Here is a 19,901-nt window from a genome sequence, read left to right on the forward strand (position 1 = left end):
TCAACTGTGATGACAGTTGTGCTATTGCAGCCTCTACTCTCTCAAAGTTGCTCTTGATTTCACATGGTTGCATGGTTGAGGTTGATGTGTCTTGATGGTGGTTGTTGTGTGTTTGCTGGGTGGAATGGTATGATGTGTTTTGTGAATTGTGGTAGGGTCTATTATTGCCTGATTGATGGTTGGGATTGTGGTTGTTGTATTGGTTGGATGGATAAGGTTTGTTGTGATCTTGGTTGTGGCTTTGTTGGTTCCCCCACCCAAAATTTGGGTGGTTCCTCCATCCTGAGTTATATGTCTTGGAGTTTGGATCATATGGTGGTCTAGAGGGGTTGTTCACATAGTTAGCTTACTCTCATTCAAATTCAACTTCTGGTGCATCTCCTTCTTGTTGAGGGGCTTGGGCTTGAATGGCTGAGACTTGATTCTTCTCCACCTTCTTGGTCAAGGCTGCTAGTTGTGCAGTGATCACTTTCTTTTGGGCTAGCAGGGCATCCATGAAATTAAGCTCTATCACTCCTTTCCTTTGAGTTTTATCTGAAGCATAGAAGTACTCATTCTCAGCTACAGTCTCTATGACATTTATGGCTTCTTCAATGGTTTTCATCTTGTTGAGTAAGCCACCTGAAAAATGATCTAATGCTTGCTTTGACTCATATGACAGCCCTTCATAGAAGATGTGTAGTTGCACCCATTCATTGAACATATTCGGTGGGCATTTCCTTGTAAAATCTTTGAACCTTTCCCAGGCCTCATAAAGTGTTTCACCATCTTGCTGTCTGAAAGTTTGCACCTCAGTTCTTAGTCTGTTGACTCTCTGTGGAGGGTAGGATCTTGCTAGAAATTTGTTCACAACATCATCCCATGTAGTCAAGCTCTCCTTGGGAAATGCTTTCAATCACTTTGCTGCCTTATCTCTGAGTGAGAAAGGGAACAAAAGTAGCTTGTAGGTATCAGGGTGTACACCATTGGACTTTACAGTGTCATAGATCCTCAAGAATGTAGTGAGATGTTGGTTTGGGTCCTCTTGGGCACCTCCTCCATATGAACAATTATTCTGGACAAGTGTGACGAGTTAAGGTTTTAACACAAAGTTGTTAGCATGGATTGTTGGTTTGAGAATGCTGCTGCCACAGTTTCCTGGATTTGGGTTGATGCAGGAGCCTAAGACTCTCCTTTCTTGCCCAACATGATTGCCAGCATCCCCTTAAACATGGTCTTGCACTTCGTCATCCATGGTAGTTCTCAGATCTTCCTCCACTATTTCCTCTCTAACTATGCCTTTGCCTCTTGCTTCCCTCCTTAATTTAAGGAAGGTCCTCTCAGGTTCACTATTGAAGGAGGATGAAGTTTCTCCCCTTCTACCTGTCATACATTCAACAAACAGCAAGCAGAGGGCAAGTGAAGTACTCACTCTTGTTAAGATTAGTAGTTAGCTTGGTTGATACAATTAATCAAACAGTTAGAAGAATAGAAATATGAACAAGGAATAACTAAAATGATCAAGGTAAAATTAAAACAGAATGGAAAAAAAGAAAGTTAAAAGAAGAATAACAAGGTAATTAAAATGCTTAATCTAGCTCTCCAATCAATTTAATCATTGTCAAATTCAAACCAATCCCCAGCAACAATGCCATAAAATTTGATGACCGGAATTCACTCCCCATATAAAATTTGATGAATCCGTTCTTTTGGTAAACGCACCAAAATTATCATCAAGTAATAACCCACAGTGGAGTGGGATCGTATCCATAGAGATTGGTAGATTTGAGCAATTTTAATTAATTGGTAAATTAGTCAAGCTAAACAGAATAGATTATGATTACAGAATGGTAAATGGGCAGAATTATAAATGGCTCAAAGGTAAATAAAAGCAGTAAAGTGCAGAAAAGGAAAGGGCAATAACGTAAAGTGCAGAAACATAAATGACTTAATTGTAAATGGGAATGGGATTTGCAGAATGTAAAGAAAGCTATAAAGAATGTGGAAGATGAGAATAGGGGAATTCATTGAGATCAGGAGATGTTGTCTCTTTGGATTAAATCCAGCTCATATCCTCTTCAATCATGCAACTCATTGACCTCTTGGCAATCATGATTGATTGAGCCCCAATTCCTTGGTGACTCAATCTCTCAGATCTTGTTCAATAGCCAATTCCTTGGTCTAATTGCTCATGAAGAGAGATATGCTTGGTCCCTGATTATACCACACATCATCATAGGTCCAAGTAGAGGGAGGATTATATGTCACCATATCCAAACACTAAAACCCAGATCTTACTCAAGTGTGAGAAGGGATTTCTAGCTTGGTTTCATGTTTCCTTTTCCAAGGTTCCCATGAAACCCATTTTGTATTCAATCTCTTTTCCAAGATGATTGAATACTAACATTAAAACAAAATTCCTTCTATCAAATCAAAAAGAAGATGAAGAGAAGAAAAAATTAACTATCATTAATCCATCAAGTACAACAGAGCTTCCTCTCTCAATGAGAGGGAATTCAGCTACTCATAGCTCAGAGAAAAGTACAAGAGATGGAAGAGATGATAAAGTGAAAAAGTAAATCAAAAACTCTACTCCATAACTTAGCTTCCTAACTGCTTAACCCTCTTCTCAGTACTTTCAGGGGTTATTTATACTACTCCTAGCACTAGAAATAATGAAAATACAAAAGTGAAAAGGAAAATACAATTTGGAGGGAAAAGAAACTCAATAAACGTGATCTCCCAGCTGGCGTGTGACTGGCGCTTCAGTGGCGTGCCACGCCCAGCTCTAAATCTGGCTTGGCGTGCCACGCCCAACTCTTCAAGTGGCACGCCCTCCTTCATTGGCATCCCTGGCGTGCCACGCCTTCGAGCCCAAGTGGCACGCCCAGGGTTTTTTAAGCACTTGTGTAGCCTGGCGTGCCACGCCTTCGACCTCAAGTGGCACGCCCACGGTTCTTTAAGCACTTGTGTAGCCTGGCGTGCCACGCCTTCGACCTCAAGTGGCACGCCCAAACCTTCTCCTTCTTGTTCTTGTTTCTGGAAAGTTGAACTAGCGTGGCACGCCCAGGGTCTGGCGTGCCATGCCCATTTGTGTGCTTGGTTCCTTCATTGGCGCGCCACGCCCAGAACTCAAGTGGCACGCTCAAGTCTTCTTCTTGCTGATTGGTGATGCTGGCGTGCCATGCTTGAGACTCAAGTGGCACGCCTAAGTGAGAAATGGTAGCTGGCGTGCCACGCCTTCGATACCAAGTGGCACGCCCCTATGGTTGGTCCCCTATCTCCCTCTCTGGAAAATATAACTTGCGTGCCATGCCCAGGGTCTATCGTGCCACACCCAGCATTTTGCCTTGGTCCAGTAATTGGCGTGCCATGCTTGGTCCTTCAAGTGGCATGCCATTCTAGAGCTGGCTTGCCATGCCTTCGATACCAAGTGGCATGCCCAGCTTTTCTTTGGCTTTCTTGAGTGTTGGCGTGCCATGTCTGGATGCTCAAGTGGCACGCCCAAGTGAGGATGAGAGATGGCGTGCCACGCCTTCGATACCAAGTGGCACGCCCAGTGCTTGGACCTTTGTCTTCGTCTCTGAAAATTTGTACTAGCGTGCCACGCCTTGATGCTCAAGTGGCATGCCCCTTTAGTGTATCTCTTTTAAGCTTGGCATGCCACGCTTGGCTCTTCAAGTGGCATGCCCAAGTGACTTTTGAAGCTGGTGTGCCACGCCTTCGATACCAAGTGGCACGCCCCTATGGTTGGTCCCCTATCTCCCTCTCTGGAAAATATAACTTGCGTGCCATGCCCAGGGTCTATCGTGCCACGCCCAGCATTTTGCCTTGGTCCAGTAATTGGCGTGCCACGCTTGGTCCTTCAAGTGGCATGCCATTCTAGAGCTGGCTTGCCATGCCTTCGATACCAAGTGGCATGCCCAGCTTTTCTTTGGCTTTCTTGAGTGTTGGCGTGCCATGTCTGGATGCTCAAGTGGCACGCCCAAGTGAGGATGAGAGATGGCGTGCCACGCCTTCGATACCAAGTGGCACGCCCAGTGCTTGGGCCTTTGTCTTCGTCTCTGAAAATTTGTACTAGCGTGCCACGCCTTGATGCTCAAGTGGCATGCCCCTTTAGTGTATCTCTTTTAAGCTTGGCATGCCACGCTTGGCTCTTCAAGTGGCATGCCCAAGTGACTTTTGAAGCTGGTGTGCCACGCCTTCGATACCAAGTGGCACGCCCAGGTGATGATCCCTTCTGGAGTGATGAACTGGCGTGCCACGCCCATGGCTCAAGTGGCACGCCTGATAAACCCCATTTTTAGGGTTTATCCTGTGCTTAATCTATTGGATTTTATCCATTATTCTCACACTTATTCATACAATTCGCATGTTTTACGTTTTCCTTCCTGATTTTGTGCTATGATTGAAAACATGCTTCTTTGGCCTTAAATTTCCTATGTTTAATCCTCTCTTATTACCATTCGATGCTGTGATATGTGTGTTAAGTTTTTTCAGAGATTATAGGGTAGGAATGACTTAGAGGATGGAAAGGAAGCATGCAAAAGTGGAAGGAATACAAGAAACTGAAGGAATTGCTAATGCTGTCCAACCTGACCTCCTGATACTAAATCGACCATAACTTGATCTACAAAGGTCCAAATGATACGGTTCTAGTTGCATTGGAAAGCTAACATCTGGGGCTTAGCAACGATATATAATTTGCTATAGCTACCCCGAAGCCAGGTGATGCGGCGACGCGCACGCGTGGATCATGCGCACGCGTGACTTGGCAAAAACCCAATCCACGCTAACGCGTGGACGACGCTTCCGCGTTACTTTGCAGCGACATGTACGTACCAAAAATCACTGGGGGCGATTTTTGGGCTGTTTTTGACCCAGTTTTCGTCCCAAAAAACATAGATTAGAGGCTATAAAATGGGGGAATGCATCCATTCATCAACAATTCATACATTCACATTCACAATTATTAGGATTTAAATGTAGCTTTTAGAGAGAGAGGCTCTCTCCTCTCTCTTAGGATTTAAGATTTAGGATTTAGATTTTTAGAATTAGGATTCCTTTTAGTTTATGGTTATTTCTTCAATCACAGGTTCAATGTTCCTTTAAATTACTTTCTAGTTTTATTTATTCTATTACTTTAATTGTTATTTATCTTTTCAATTTGGCTTATGAACCTTTCCATGTTAGGACTTGAATTTATGTTTAAATGCAATTTGAGGTATTTCAGATTAATGATTTTTTTATTCTATTTATGATGCTTTCAATTTAATTTAGATTTATTTTCTCCTTTTGGCTTTGGTTAAGTAATTGGTGACACTTGAGTTGTCAAATGAACATCGGAATTTGCTGATTGATTTGAATCCCTCTAAAGCTAGTCTTTCCATAGGAGTTGACTAGGACTTGAGGAATCAAGTTGATTAGTCCACTTGACTTTCCTTTATTCAGTAAGGGTTAACTAAGTGGGAGCAAAATCCAATTCTCATCACACCTGATAAGGATAACTAGGATAGGATTTCCAGTTCTCATACCTTGCCAAGAGTTTTTCTAATTATTAATTTATTTTAATTCTTGCAATTTATTTTTTTTGTTCCTTATTTCGAAAAAAAACCCAAAAATACAATTTTCCATAACCAATAATAAATCATACTTCCTTGCAATTCCATGAGAAGACGACCCGAGGTTTAAATACTTCGGTTATAAATTTTATTGGGTTTTGTTACTTGTGACAACCAAATTTTTGTACGAAAAGATTCTCTGTTGGTTTAGAAACTATACTAGCAACGCGATTATTTTTAAAAAATTTCTTTACTGGCAGAAAATCAGTTCGTCAATGCCCATAGTATGTGAAGGGTTAGGCATGCCATGCCTAGCTTGGAGTTCCACGCCCCTTTAGTGGCCTTCATTATTGCTCTCTAGAAAACTACACTGGCATGCCACGCCCAACTCCTGGCTTGTGGTGCACGAAATTGTGATCATCAATGGCGCCAACAACTTGGTACGCACAATTGTAAGCTCAACTCTTTTTCACAATTCCGCACAACTAACCAGCAAGTGCACTGGGTCGTCCAAGTAATAAACCTTACGTGAGTAAGGGTCGATCCCACGGAGATTGTCGGCTTGAAGCAAGCTATGGTCATCTTGTAAATCTCAGTCAGACGGATTGAAATGGTTATGGAGAAATGATAATTAAAAGATGAATAAAATATAAAATAGGATAGAGATACTTATGTAATTCATTGGTGAGAATTTCAGATAAACATATGAAGATGCTTTGTTCCTCCTGAACTTTTGCTTTCCTATTGTCTTCATCCAATCATTCATACTCCTTTCCATGGCAAGCTGTATGTTGGGTTTCACTGTTGTCAATGGCTACCTCCCGTCCTCTCAGTGAAAATGGTCCAAATGCGCTGTCACCGCACGGCTAATCATCTGTCGGTTCCGATCATGTTGGAATAGGATCCATTGATCCTTTTACGTCTGTCACTACGCCCAACACTCGCGAGTTTGAAGCTCGTCAAAGTCATCCCTTTTCAGATCCTACTCGGAATACCACAGACAAGATTTAGACTTTCCGGATCTCAGGAATGGTCGCCAATAATTCTAGCCTATACCACGAAGGTTTTAATCTAAGATTAGAAACCCAAGAGATACACATTCAAGCTTGTTTGCATGTAGAACGGAAGTGGTTGTTAGGCACACGTTCATAGGTGAGAATAGTGATGAGTGTCACATAATCATCACATTCATCATGTTCTTGAGTGTGAATGAATATCTTAGAGAAGAAATAGGCTTGAGTTGAATAGAAAAACAATAGTACTTTGCATTAATTCATGAAGAACAGTAGAGCTCCACACCTTAATCTATGGTGTGTAGAAAGTCCACCGTTGAAAATACATAAATAAAAGAAGGTCTAGGCATGGCCGAATGGCCAGCCTCCCAAAGAGGGTTCAATCATCAAAGCATGATTCAACGATTGATTGAAAAATGAAAATACAATAGCAAAAGGTCCTATTTATAGAGAACTAGTAGCCTAGGGTTATAGAAATAAGTAATTAATGTAGAAATCCATTTCCGGGCCCACTTAGTGTGTGCTTGGGCTGAGAATTGAAGCTTTCATGTGTAGATACTTTTCTTGGAGTTAAACGCCAGCTTTTGTGCCAGTTTGGGCGTTTAACTCCAGCTTTATGCCAGTTCTGGCGTTTTGACGCCAGAATTTTTATGCTGACTTGGAACGCCGGTTTGGGCCATCAAATCTCGGGCAAAGTATAAACTATTATACTTTGCTGGAGATCCCAGGATGTCTACTTTCCAACGCAATTGAGAGCGCGCCAATTGGGCCTCTGTAGCTCCAGAAAATCCACTTCGAGTGCAGGGAGGTCAGAATCTAACAGCATTTGTAGTCCTTTTTCAGCCTTTGAATCAGATTTTTGCTCAGGTCCCTCAATTTCAGCTAGAAAATATCTGAAATCACAGAAAAATACACAAACTCATAGTAAAGTCCAGAAATGTGATTTTTATTTAAAAACTAATAAAAATATAATAAAAACTAACTAAAATATACTAAAAACTACCTAAAAATAATGCCAAAAAGCGTATAAATTATCCACTCATTACAACACCAAACTTAAATTGTTGCTTGTCCCCAAGAAAATAAAAATAAAGTAGGATAAAAAGAAGAGAATATACAATGAATTCCAAAAACATCTATGAAGATCAGTCTTAATTAGATGAGCGGGGCCATTAGCTTTTTGCTTCTGAACAGTTTTGGCATCTCTCTTTATCCTTTGAAGTTTAGAATGATTGGCATCTATAGGAACTCAGAATTTAGATAGTGTTATTGATTCTCCTAGTTCAGTATGTTGATTCTTGAACACAGTTACTTTATGAGTCTTGGCCATGACCCTAAGCATTTTGTTTTCCAGTATTATCACGGGATACATAAATGCCACAGACACATAACTGGGTGAACCTTTTTAGATTATGACTCAGCTTTGCTAGAGTCCCCAATTAGAGGTGTCCAGAGCTCTTAAGCACACTCTTATTGTTTTGGACCACGACTTTAACCGCTCAGTCTCAAGCTTTTCACTTGATACCTTCACGCCACAAGTACATGGTTAGGGACAGCTTGGTTTAGCCGCTTAGGCCAGGATTTTGTTCCTGTGGGCCCTCCTATCCACTGATGCTCAAAGCCTTGGATCCTTTTTATTTTACCCTTGCCTTTTGGTCTAAAGGGCTATTGGCTTTTTCTGCTTGCTTTTTCTTTCTCTTTTTTTCTCTCTCTCTTTTTTTTATTTTTTGCCTCTTTTTTTTCGCATATATTTTTTTCTGCAAGCTTTTCACTGCTTTTTCTTGCTTCAAGAATCAATTTTATGATTTTTCAGATTATCAATAGCATTTCTCCTTTTTTCATCGTTCTTTCAAGAGCCAACACTTTTAACATTCATGAGCAATAAATTAAAAAATATGCACTGTTCAAGCATTCATTCAGAAAAACAAAAAGTATTGCCACCACATCAAAATAATTAATCTGTTTTAAAATTCAAAATTCATGTACTTCTTTTTCTTTTTGCAATTAAAAGCACTTTTTATTTAAGAAAGGTGATGGATTCATAGGACATTCATAGCTTTAAGGCATAGACACTTAGACACTAGTGATCATGTAATAAGACACAAACATAAATAAAACATAAATCATAATTTTCGAAAAACAGAGAAATAAGAACAAAGAAATTAAAGAACGGGTCCACATTAGTGATGGCGGCTTGATCTTCCTCTTGAAGATCTTATGGAGTCCTTGAGCTCCTCAATGTCTCTTCCTTGCCTTTGTTGCTCCTCCTTCATGACTCTTTGGTCTTCTCTAATTTCATGGAGGAGGATGGAATGCTCTTGGTGCTCCACCCTTAGTTATCCCATGTTGGAACTTAATTCTCCTAGGGATGTGTTGATTTGCTCCCAATAATTTTGTGGAGAAAAATGCATCCCTTGAGGCATCTCAGGGATTTCATGATGAGGAATTTCCTCATGCTCTTGTCCATGAGTGGGCTCTCTTGTTTGCTCCATCCTTTTTTTAGTGATGAGCTTGTCCTCATCAATGAGGATATCTCCCTCTATGTCAATTCCAGCTGAATTGCAGAGGTAAGAAATGAGATGAGGGAAGGCTAATCTTGCCAAAGTAGAGGACTTATTCGCCACCTTGTAGAGTTCTAGGGATATAACTTCATGAACTTCTACTTCCTCTCTAATCATGATGCTATGGATCATGATAGCTCGGTCTATAGTAACTTCAGACCAGTTGCTAGTAGGAATGATTGAGCGTTGGATGAACTCCAACCATCCCCTAGCCACGGGCTTGAGGTCATGCCTTCTTAGTTGAACCGGCTTCCCTCTTGAATCACTCTTCCATTGAGCGCCCTCTTCACAAATGTCTATGAGGACTTGGTCCAACCTTTGATCAAAGTTGACCCTTCTAGTGTAGGGGCGTGCATCTCCTTGCATCATGGGCAAGTTGAATGCCAACCTTACATTTTCCAAACTAAAATCTAAGCATTTTCCCCGGACCATTGTAAGCCAATTCTTTGGGTCCGGGTTAACACTTTGATCATGATTCTTGGTGATCCATGCATTGGCATAAAACTCTTGAACCATTAAGATTCTGACTTGTTGAATGGGGTTGTGAGAATTTCCCAACCTCTTCTTCGAATCTCAAGTCGGATCTCCGGATATTCACCCTTTTTGAGCTTGAAGGGGACCTCGGGGATCACCTTCTTTTTGGCCACAACTTCATAGAAGTGGTCTTGATGCACCCTTGAGATGAATCTCTCTATCTCCCATGACTCAGAGACGGAAGCTTTTGCCTTTCCTTTCCTCTTTCTAGAGGTTTCTCCGGCCTTAGGTGCCATAAATGGTTATGGAAAAATAAAAAACTTTAGATTTTACCACACCAAACTTAGAAGGTTTGCTCATCCTCGAGCATAAGAAGAAAGAAAAGAGTAGAAGAAGAAAATGGAGGAGATGGAGGGGGTTTTGTGGTTCGGCCAAGGAGGAGAAGTAGTGTGTATGATGTGTGAAAATGAATGAGGAAAGATGGGTTTATATAGGAGTGGAGAGAGGGGTAGGGTTCGACTATGTATGGGTGGGTTTGGGAGGGAAAGTGGTTTGAATTTGAATGGTGAGATAGGTAGGGATCTATGGTGGATGGATGTGGATTGGTGAAGAGATTATGGAGAAGAGGGTAGGATTAGATAGGTGAGGGGTTTTTGGGGAAGAGGTATTGAGGTGATTGGTGAAGGGTATTTGGGGAAGGGTGTTATGGGAAGATGTGAAGAAGAGAGAAAGAGATGAGGTAGGTGGGGATCCTGTGGGGTCCACAGATCCTGAGGTGTCAAGGATTTCTCATTCCAGCACCATGCTGGTGTATAAACGCCCCCTTGATTGCCAATCCTGGCGTTAAACACCAGGTTGCTGCCCATTTCTGGCGTTTAACGCCAGCTTATCTTCCCTTTCTGGCATTAAATGCCAGTTTTTTGCCCTTTTCTGGCGTTAAATGCCAGCTCTGTGCCCATTTCTGGCGTTAAATGCCAGTTTGGTGCCCATTTCTGGCATTAAACGCCCAGAATGGTGCCAGACTGGGGGTTTAACGCCCATTCTGCTACCCTTACTGGCGTTTAAACGCCAATAAGCTTCTCCTCCAGGGTGTGCTGTTTTTAATACTGTTTTTCATTCTATTTTTGCTTTTTCAGTTATTTTTGTGGCTTCACATGATCATCAACCTACAGAAAACATAAAATAACAATGAAAAATAAATAGATATGATTAAATAAAATTGGGTTGCCTCCCAACAAGCGCTTCTTTAATGTCAATAGCTTGACAGTGGGCTCTCATGGAGCCTCACAAATACTCAGAGCATGATGATGGCCTCTCAACACCAAACTTAGAGTTTGAACGTGGGGGCTCTATTTGACTCTGCATTGAGAGAAGCTTTTCATGCTTCATCTCCATGGTTATAGAGGGAGATCCTTGAGCTTTAAACACAAGGAAGTCCTCATTCACTTGAAGGACCAATTCTCCTCTGTCAACATCAATCACAGCTTTTGCTATGGCTAGGAAAGGTCTGCCAAGGATGATGGATTCATCCATACACTTCCTAGTGTCTAGGATTATGAAATTAGCAGGGATGTAGTGGCCTTCAACCTTTACCAAGACATCCTCTACAAGTTCATAAGCCTGTTTCCTTGAATTGTCTGCCATCTCTAGTGAGATTCTTACAGCTTGTACCTCAAGGATCCTTAGCTTCTCCATCACAGAGAGAGGCATGAGGTTTATACTTGATCCCAGGTCACACAGAGCCTTCTCAAAGGTCATGGTACCTATGGTACAAGGTATTGAGAATTTTCCAGGATCCTGTCTCTTCTGAGGTAATCTTTGCCTAGTCAAGTCATCCAATTCTTTGGTGAGCAATGGGGGTTCATCCTCCTAAGTCTCATTACCAAATAACTTGGCATTTAGCTTCATGATTGCTCCAAGGTACTTAGCAACTTGCTCTTCAGTAACATCTTCATCCTCTTCAGAGGAAGAATACTCATCAGAGCTCATGAATGGCAAAAGCAAGTTTAATGGAATCTCTATGGTCTCTATATGAGCCTCAGATTCCCATGGTTCCTCATTAGGGAAATCCTTGGAGGCCAGTGGACGTCCATTGAGGTCTTCCTCAGTGGAAATCACTGCCTTTCCCTCTTCTATGTATTCGGCCATGTGGGACGTGTTTATGGCCTTGCATTCTCTCTTTGGGTTTTCTTCTGTATTTATTGGGAGAGTACTAGGAGGGAGTTCAGTAATTTTCTTACTCAGTAATTTTCTTGGCGATCTCTATCCTCTTCCTTTGTTGAGTTGTCTTCAGGTTGTTTGCAAAGTTTGCCTTGCTTGTCTTCAGTCTCTTGATCACCTGCAGTGACCATTTTGCAATCTTCCCATCTTACTTTCTTTGCTTCTCCTTTGGGGTTTTTCTCCGTGTCACTTGGGAAGCTATCAGTAGGTTTGGGAATCTTCTCAGCTAAATATCCCACCTAAAATTCCAGCTTCCTGATGGTCTCTCCCTGGTTCTAAATATTGGCTCGCACCTCCTCTTTGAACACCTTATTTTCTTGAATCTCTTGGCATATTCCTTCAAGTAAGGCTTCAATCTTAGAGAGCTTGTCATCAATTGATGAGTGATTCGGAGCAGATGTGCTATTTTGGTTTTGATAGGCGTGTGGAGAAGTGTTGTTGTGGGGGTGTTGAGATGTCCTCTGTGTGAATTGCTGGTGAGCTGCATTGTTGTTGGAGTTGTAACGTCTCTGGTCTTGGTTTTGATCTTGCTCACTTCCCCACCCAAAGTTTGGGTGGTTTCTCCATCCAGGGTTGTAGGTCTTGGAGTATGGATCATAGTTTTTCTTTGGTGAATTCCCAATATAGTTGGCTGGCTCCTGACTCCCCTCTGCTTCTTCATTCACTCCTTCTTGGGTTGTTGATGAAGTGTAGATTGCTGCTACTTAGTTCATCTCCATCTTCTTGGTGAGGTCAGCCAGCTGCTGGATAATGAGCTTGTTTTGGGCCAACAGAGCATCTACATTGTTTAGCTCCATTACTCCTCTTGTGTTCTCTCTTTCGGAAGCATAGAAGTAGTCGTTCTCTGCTACTATTTTAATAACATCTATGGCTTCCTCAATAGCCTTCTTCTTGTTCAAAGATCCTCTGGATGAATGGTCTACAGCCTTCTTTGACTCATAAGAGAGTCCTTCATAGAAAATGTGCAGCTGCACCCATTCGTTGAACATGTCAGGTGGATACCTCCTTGTTAAGTCCTTGAACCTCTCCCATGCTTCATATAGAGTCTCACCATCTTGTTGCCTGAAAGTTTGGACCTCAGCTCTCAGCCTATTGATTCGTTGAGGAGGGTAAAATCTTGCTAAAAATTTGTTCACCACGTCTTCCCAAGTTGTCAAGCTTTCCCTTGGGAAGGATTCCAGCCACTTGGCTACTTTGTCCCTAAGTGAGAATGGAAATAGGAGCAGTCTATAGGCGTCAGGGTGAACACCATTAGACTTCACTGTGTCACATATTCTCAGGAAGGTGGTCAAATGTTGATTGGGGTCTTCTTGAACACCTCCTCCAAACGAGCAGTTGTTCTGAACAAGGGTGATGAGCTGTGGTTTAAGTTCAAAGTTGTTGGCATGGATTGTTGGCTTTTGGATGCTACTTCCACAATTGCCTGGGTTTGGATTGATGTAAGAGCCCAAAACTCTTCTATCCTCCCCAGCATGATTTGCTCTACCTCCTCCCCCATGGTTGTGATCATCTTCTTCATGATGGTTTTCCATGTTGTCTTCCATGTTTGTTTCAAAGAATTCCTCTTCTTCCTCAGCACCAACCACTTTCTTTCCTCTTGCCTCCCTCTTTAATCTAAGGAAGGTCCTCTCAGGTTCAGAATCGAAGGAAGTTGAAGCCCCACTTCTTCTCCCTGTCATACAACCATCAAGTGCAAGCAAGAAAAGATAGGTGCAGAAAGTATTTGTGTCAGAATTACTGTTAGTTGTGGGTGATGCAATATATCAAACAGTTAGTGGGTTAGCAAACAGAATTGAAAATAACAAAGTAAAACAAAAGAGTAGAGGGGGAAGGGAAGAAGTTTGACGAAAACAAAAAGTAAATCACTCAAACAGAAAATGAAATTCACAAAAATAAAAATGCTTAATCTAGTGATCTTCCAATTTAATCATTGTTGATGCACAATCAATCCCCGGCAACGGCACCATAAACTTGATGCACGGAAAACTTGTCTCTCAACAAATCTCCTTTCGGCAAGTATACCGAATTTGTCGTCAAGTAAAAACTCACAATAGAGTGAGGTCGAATCCCACTGGGATTGATTGATCAAGCAACTTTAATTAGAAGAATATTCTAGTTGAGCGAATCCAGAATTTGGGTTGAGAGTTGCAGAAAATAAAATGGCGGGAATGTAAATAACAGAAAAGTAAATGCTAGAATTAAAGGACTGGAAGTAAATGACTGAAAATAAATTGCAGAATTGTAAATGGGAATGGGGGATTTGCTCATAAAAGTAAATGGCAGAAATTAAAGAGAATGGGTAAGATTAGAGATGGGGAGTTCATTGGGCTTACGAGATGTTACAATTCTCCGGATCAAGTTCATTTTCATCTCTTCCTCAATCAATGCACTCATTGATCTCCTTGGCAATCTTAAGTGATTGAATTACAATTTCTTGCAATTCAATCTCTCAAATCTTGATCAATAGCCAATTCTTTGGTCAATTGCTCATGAGAAGAGATGAAGTATGGTCACTGATTATACCACATGCATTTCCCAAATCAAGTACTGAGAGGGTTATAGTCACATACCCATCCAAACCTAATTTGGTCCAGCATGAGAAAGCATTTCTAGCTTGATCTCTTTATTCCTCTTTCAAGGTTCAAAAGAGATCCAAGTTTGAATAGCTTCTCTTCCAAGATAACTACTCAATGGGATGAAGATCGAAAGCTTTCAAGTAAAATCAAGAGAAAAGATAGAAGAATAATGAAAATTAGTATTGATCCATCAAATTACAACAGAGCTCCCTAACCCAATGAAAGGGGTTTAGTTGTTCATAGCTCTTGAAAATGAAAATAAAGATGGAGAATACATCATAGAACTAGAAATTGCAGAGAAAGTAAAATACAGAGAGTAATTCTCTTTTTCCAACTTTTTGAACTCTCCTTTAACAATTCAAAGCTACTCCTATATATACTACTCTTCTCAGCTTCTAGTTTGCTCTTCAAGTCTTGGGCCTTTGGATCTTGAGTTTGAAGCAGTTCTTTTCTTCATTTGGGCTTGGCTTTTCTTGCAGAGAGAAAGTGCTAAGTTGGCAGAGACTTTAGCTCAGGGCGTTAGGGGTGTTAACATTTAGTGAAAGTATAAGTTCGAGAACGTTAGTGACACTTAACATTTTCACTAACGTTCCAATGTACCCCTTTGCCTCACGTTAGAGCCCACGTTAACTAGGTTAACGTGGCTTCTAACGTGGCCTTGCCAAACTTCGAGAACGTTAGTGACACTTAACATTGTCACTAACGTTCCAGTGTGCCCCTATTTGCTTCACGTTAAAGCCCACGTTAACTAGGTTAACGTGGCTTCTAACGTGGCCTTGCCAAACTTCGAGAACGTTAGTGACACTCAACATTGTCACTAACGTTCCAATGTGCCCCTAGATCTCACGTTAGAGTCCACGTTAACTAGGTTAACGTGGCCATTCTTAGCCATCCCATCGTTAGTGACAATGTTGAGTGTCACTAACGTTGGCTCATCATTCATTCCTCATCGTTAGCTTCCACGTTAACTAAGTTAACGTGGAAGTTAACGTGGCTCCTTGGGGGGTTGTGTGGTTGCTTCCAACATTAGTGACAATGTTGAGTGTCACTAACGTTGTCGACAACTCTCACTTCTCACGTTAGCTCCCACGTTAACCAATTTAACGTGGGAGTTAACGTGGTGTGTTGCATCCTTAGGCCAACGTTAGTGACAATGTTGAATGTCACTAACGTTGGCTTCTCTTCCTCCTTTAACGTTAGAGGCCACGTTAACTAGGTTAACGTGGGCTCTAACGTGGCCACTCATGAGTGTTTGCCAACGTTAGTGACAATGTTAAGTGTCACTAACATTGGCTCAACTTCCCTTCTCCACGTTAGAGTGCACGTTAACTTAGTTAACGTGACTCTTAACGTGGGCAATGATGGCTTTGAGAGTGTTATTGGAAATCACTTTTCTTATTAACCTTGCAAGTTACCTCCCTTTCCTTGCTTCCTTTGGTCCTGAAATCAAGCAACAGAGTGCATCAAAGTTCTAGTCCAAGTCATGGGTAATGCAGCATACAATTTGTCACTAAATTCATGCAAAATCCTCATGAAATAATGTAAAATGCACAATGTATGCTTGAATCAAGGTGTAGGTGAATATCTACCCAAAACTAGCTTATTTCCTAAAGAAATGCATGAAACTACCCTAAAAACAGTAAAGAAAAGGTCAGTGAAACTGGCCAAGATGCCCTGGCATCAAATATATTTTGGATTGTGATTTTTAATCTCAGACTTTTAACTCGAATTCAATCCAAAATGTACATATATTTACCTCATTTCATGCTTCTATTGCTCTTTTTGCCTTTATGCTTACATTGACAAAACCCTACTTGCCTACTTGTTTTCCTGCTTTAGTTCTTCAATTATATCGTGCTACTTCTGCTTTTCAGGATGTTTGATACCAAAAGTAAAGGAAAAGGCAAGGCAACTACATGCAAATAAAAAAGAGGAGAATCTTCTACCTCAATCTTGGAACTATTTCATGACGATTCCTGGCGGGAAAAGAACTTTACCCCACAGGAAAAGGCCGACCAGCTCCTCACTGCCACAGATCAAGTCAAATTTGCAACAAATACTGTGAGCTAAAGTATCGAGTGTTTGCCACTTCCAGGAACCTCTACCTGGAAAGAACTCTTAAAATTCCAGAAGAACTCACTCAGTACACTTCCGAACAGCTAAAACAAAGAGGCTGGTTCTTCTTGGAAAGGAACTTGACAGAGGTCAATGCATCCTGGGTCAGAGAATTTTACTGTAACTATTTCAAGACTTCCCTGGATGCAGTGCACCTCAGAGAGAAACAGATTTTAGTGACTGAGGAAGCTATTGAGGATATCCTCCGGCTTCAGCCTAAGTCAGATCAGCCTGATAGTTACCAAAAGGCTGAAGAGGATATGAGATACATGAGATTTGACTGGGATGCAGTCAAGCAGAGAATAGCCCTTGATCCTACTGCCCCAGGGGTCATGGGAAAGAATACAGTGATGCCTAAGGGAATCAAGCTGATATATTTGAATGATGAGGCTCGACTTTGGCAGCAGATCCTGAGTAACTACGTGATGCCGAGCACTCATGAGACAGAGGTGCCCGCTGCTATGATCACCCTCATCTGGTGTGTGATGGAGAGTAAGGACCTGTATCTTCCACGTTTTATCAGGTATTATATGGCCAGGGTCCATGTCAGAGGCACTCTCCCTTTTCCTTATCTGATCACCCAGCTAGGCCATCGAGCTGACGTGCCTTGGGAGCTTGCTGATGAGAAGCCAATTGCTGCAGATTACAAGAAGATCATACCTCACAGCAGGAAGTTCCAAGCCTTGGGTTATAGGCCGCCTTTCCTTACTGCTTCTACTGAGGCAGCCACATCTTTAGCTGCCCCTTCTGCATCCACTGCTGCACTAGCCCCATCCACTGCACCTCCACCTGCTCCTGAGCCCATTTATCATCTGGTGCACCGCCTCTTCGCACGCCTGGATCGTATGGAGCGTCGCAACAAGCGACGCTATGAGCACCTAAAGTTGATGCTCCGATCCGACAGTGACATCCCCTCCGAGCCTGACACCGCTTCTAAGCCATCTGATACGGAGGCGGATGATCATGAGGAGGAGGCACATGCCCAAGCTGAGCAGGGAGGACCTGATCAGGCTGCACCACACCGTGAGGAGCCCCACCAGATCCAGGCCACAGATCTGGAGATTCCTCTACAGACAGAGCCTCTGCTTCAGCAGGCAGCTCCTCCTACACTTACCGATACTGCAGATCCTCAGCCTACCGCAGAGTCACCAGCAGCCCATCCTTCCAGAGATTAGACTTCTCACACCCAGCCTGAGTGAGCATCGAGGACGATTCTATTAATTAAGTGTGGGGAGGTCGCCATCTCTGGCGTACTTTATTTTGGTGAACCACTTTCCAGACACTTTTTTTTTCCTATTTTGCTTATTTTTTTGTATTTTGTATTTTGTATTTTTATTTTTATCTTATCTTGTCTTCCAGTACTTGCACATTTTTTCTTTATTTTTACAGTATTTTCGCATTTTGCACTTTGGTTTATATATTTATCTTAGATATTTAGTTTAGTCTAGTTGCAATTTTAGCTTATTAAGTTGTGATATAGAATATATGGATTAATTAGTTTAGTTTGCCCTTTTTAGCATACGATAACTTGGATTAATTGAAAATAAAAAAAGTAAACTAGAAACTTTAGTTTAACAAAATCAGAACAATCCACATACTGTATATATATAGTAATAAATGATTGGTTAATTTACATAACATTTTTCAAGGAAGAACACTAAGATTTTAAGAGCCACCCTAAGATTCACATTGAGAATAATGGGAACCCTTGATTTCTACTTGAATGGCATACATAACTGATATATATGGTTTTTGAGCCAAAGAACACACAACCTGTGAGTTTTTGAGCTTATTTGTATGGTTACATTATTTAACCATAATTATTTCATTCTTGTGTGTTCGCCCTTCTTTTTTATTCTATTGATCTTTACTTTGTTTTAATCTATATGTCCAATATAGAATGTAGATACATACCAATATATGATTGAGGCCATTATTTAAATTGCTCACTTATCCCAAATTAGCCTACTTTTTACATCAACCTTGTTAGCTCCCTTGAGCCTTTTTATCCCCTTCTGTTCTATAACCACATTACTAACCTTAAGCAGAAAAACAAAATAAAAATCTCAAGTTGAATCCTTGGTTAGCTTAAGATAGAAATTGTGATACACACTAAGTGTGGGGAAATGTGGGAATATGGGTTGGTAGGAAAGAACTAAATTAGTAAAATAGTCAGAAATTTGGGAGCATGCTCATGTGAAACCAATTTGAATTAAAATACCATGTGCATTGATATATGTTATTCTTTTAAAAAAAATCCTTTTTATAATATAAATAGATAAATAAGGGGATAAAATTACCCGAATAATAAGTTTAGTGAAGAAATCAATGCACATGAGGTAAGAATCAAAATGAAATTGGTACATGAGTATGTATTAAGAAAGAAAAAAATTGGGAACCCCAAGAAAGTTATAAATTATATAGAATATGTATATGTTAGGTGAGACCTTAGACTAATTAAGGATTCAACTTATAGCTCACTTAGCCTTGTATATATACCCCTACCTTTACCTTGGCCCCATTACAACCTTTTAAAGATCTCATGATGTTTGTATGTACACATTGTATATTTGTTGATGGTTAGATGAAGAACAAAGTTTTAGAAAGCAAGAATAGAAAAGAATAGAGTGATTAACCCCAAACACTGAGTGACTAGAGAGTAAACACGAAATCCAGTGAGGGTTCAATGGCTCATCTCCATATATCCATATTTAATTATTTAACTGTCTTGCAAGTTTGTGAAATATTTTTACCCAACTCAATTGTGAAAGTGCTTTAACATGATTTAGGCTTGGCTATGCATATATTATTCCTTGAAAATATGAATAAAATTAACCACATGTAAGCTCTGTATATATAGGTGGATAATAATTAAAATTACATGATTCATGTAGGTAGATTGCATTTAGAATAAATTGCATTGCATAAGATTTCACCATTCTAACTTTACCCTTTCACTTGGATTTAGCATGAGGACATGCTATTGTATAAGTGTGGGAAGGTTGATAAACCCATATTTTATGATGTATTTTGAGCTCAATTTGAATGATTTATTCAATCCTTCACCCACTTATTCATGTAAATTGCATGGTTTTACTATTCCTTCCTTATATTATGATATATGTGAAAAACATGTTCCTATGCTTTAAAAATATAAATTTTAATTATCCCTTATTACCATTCGATGCCGTAATTTGTATGTTAAGTATTTTCAGATCTCATAGGGCAGGAATGGCTTAAAGGACAAAAAGGAAACATACAAAAATGGAAGGAAAGCACAAAATGGAGTTTTGAAGAAAAGGGCAGCAACGCGAACGCATGAAAGACGCGAACACGTGCCTAGCGCGAAATGGCATCGACGCAAACGCGTGGAAGACACGGACGCGTGACATGAGCAGAACG

The 19,901-nt window shown here is 40.8% G+C and overlaps 1 non-coding gene and 1 pseudogene across 1 annotated transcript; both read left to right on the forward strand.

Annotated features, from left to right (window-relative positions):
* The first annotated feature begins 703 nt into the window (after positions 1-703).
* Positions 704-805, forward strand: LOC148580221 (small nucleolar RNA R71; annotated as a pseudogene).
* An 11,990-nt stretch (positions 806-12,795) lies between these two features.
* LOC148580222 (small nucleolar RNA R71) lies at positions 12,796-12,899 on the forward strand. Its single transcript, XR_015894108.1, has one exon. It is a non-coding gene; the product is annotated as a small nucleolar RNA R71 (small nucleolar RNA).
* The last annotated feature ends 7,002 nt before the right edge of the window (positions 12,900-19,901 follow it).

Source organism: Arachis ipaensis, chromosome B10 (genome assembly GCF_059453495.1).
Source record: "Arachis ipaensis isolate K30076 ecotype BB chromosome B10, ASM5945349v1, whole genome shotgun sequence".
Classification (NCBI taxonomy): Eukaryota; Viridiplantae; Streptophyta; class Magnoliopsida; order Fabales; family Fabaceae; genus Arachis; species Arachis ipaensis.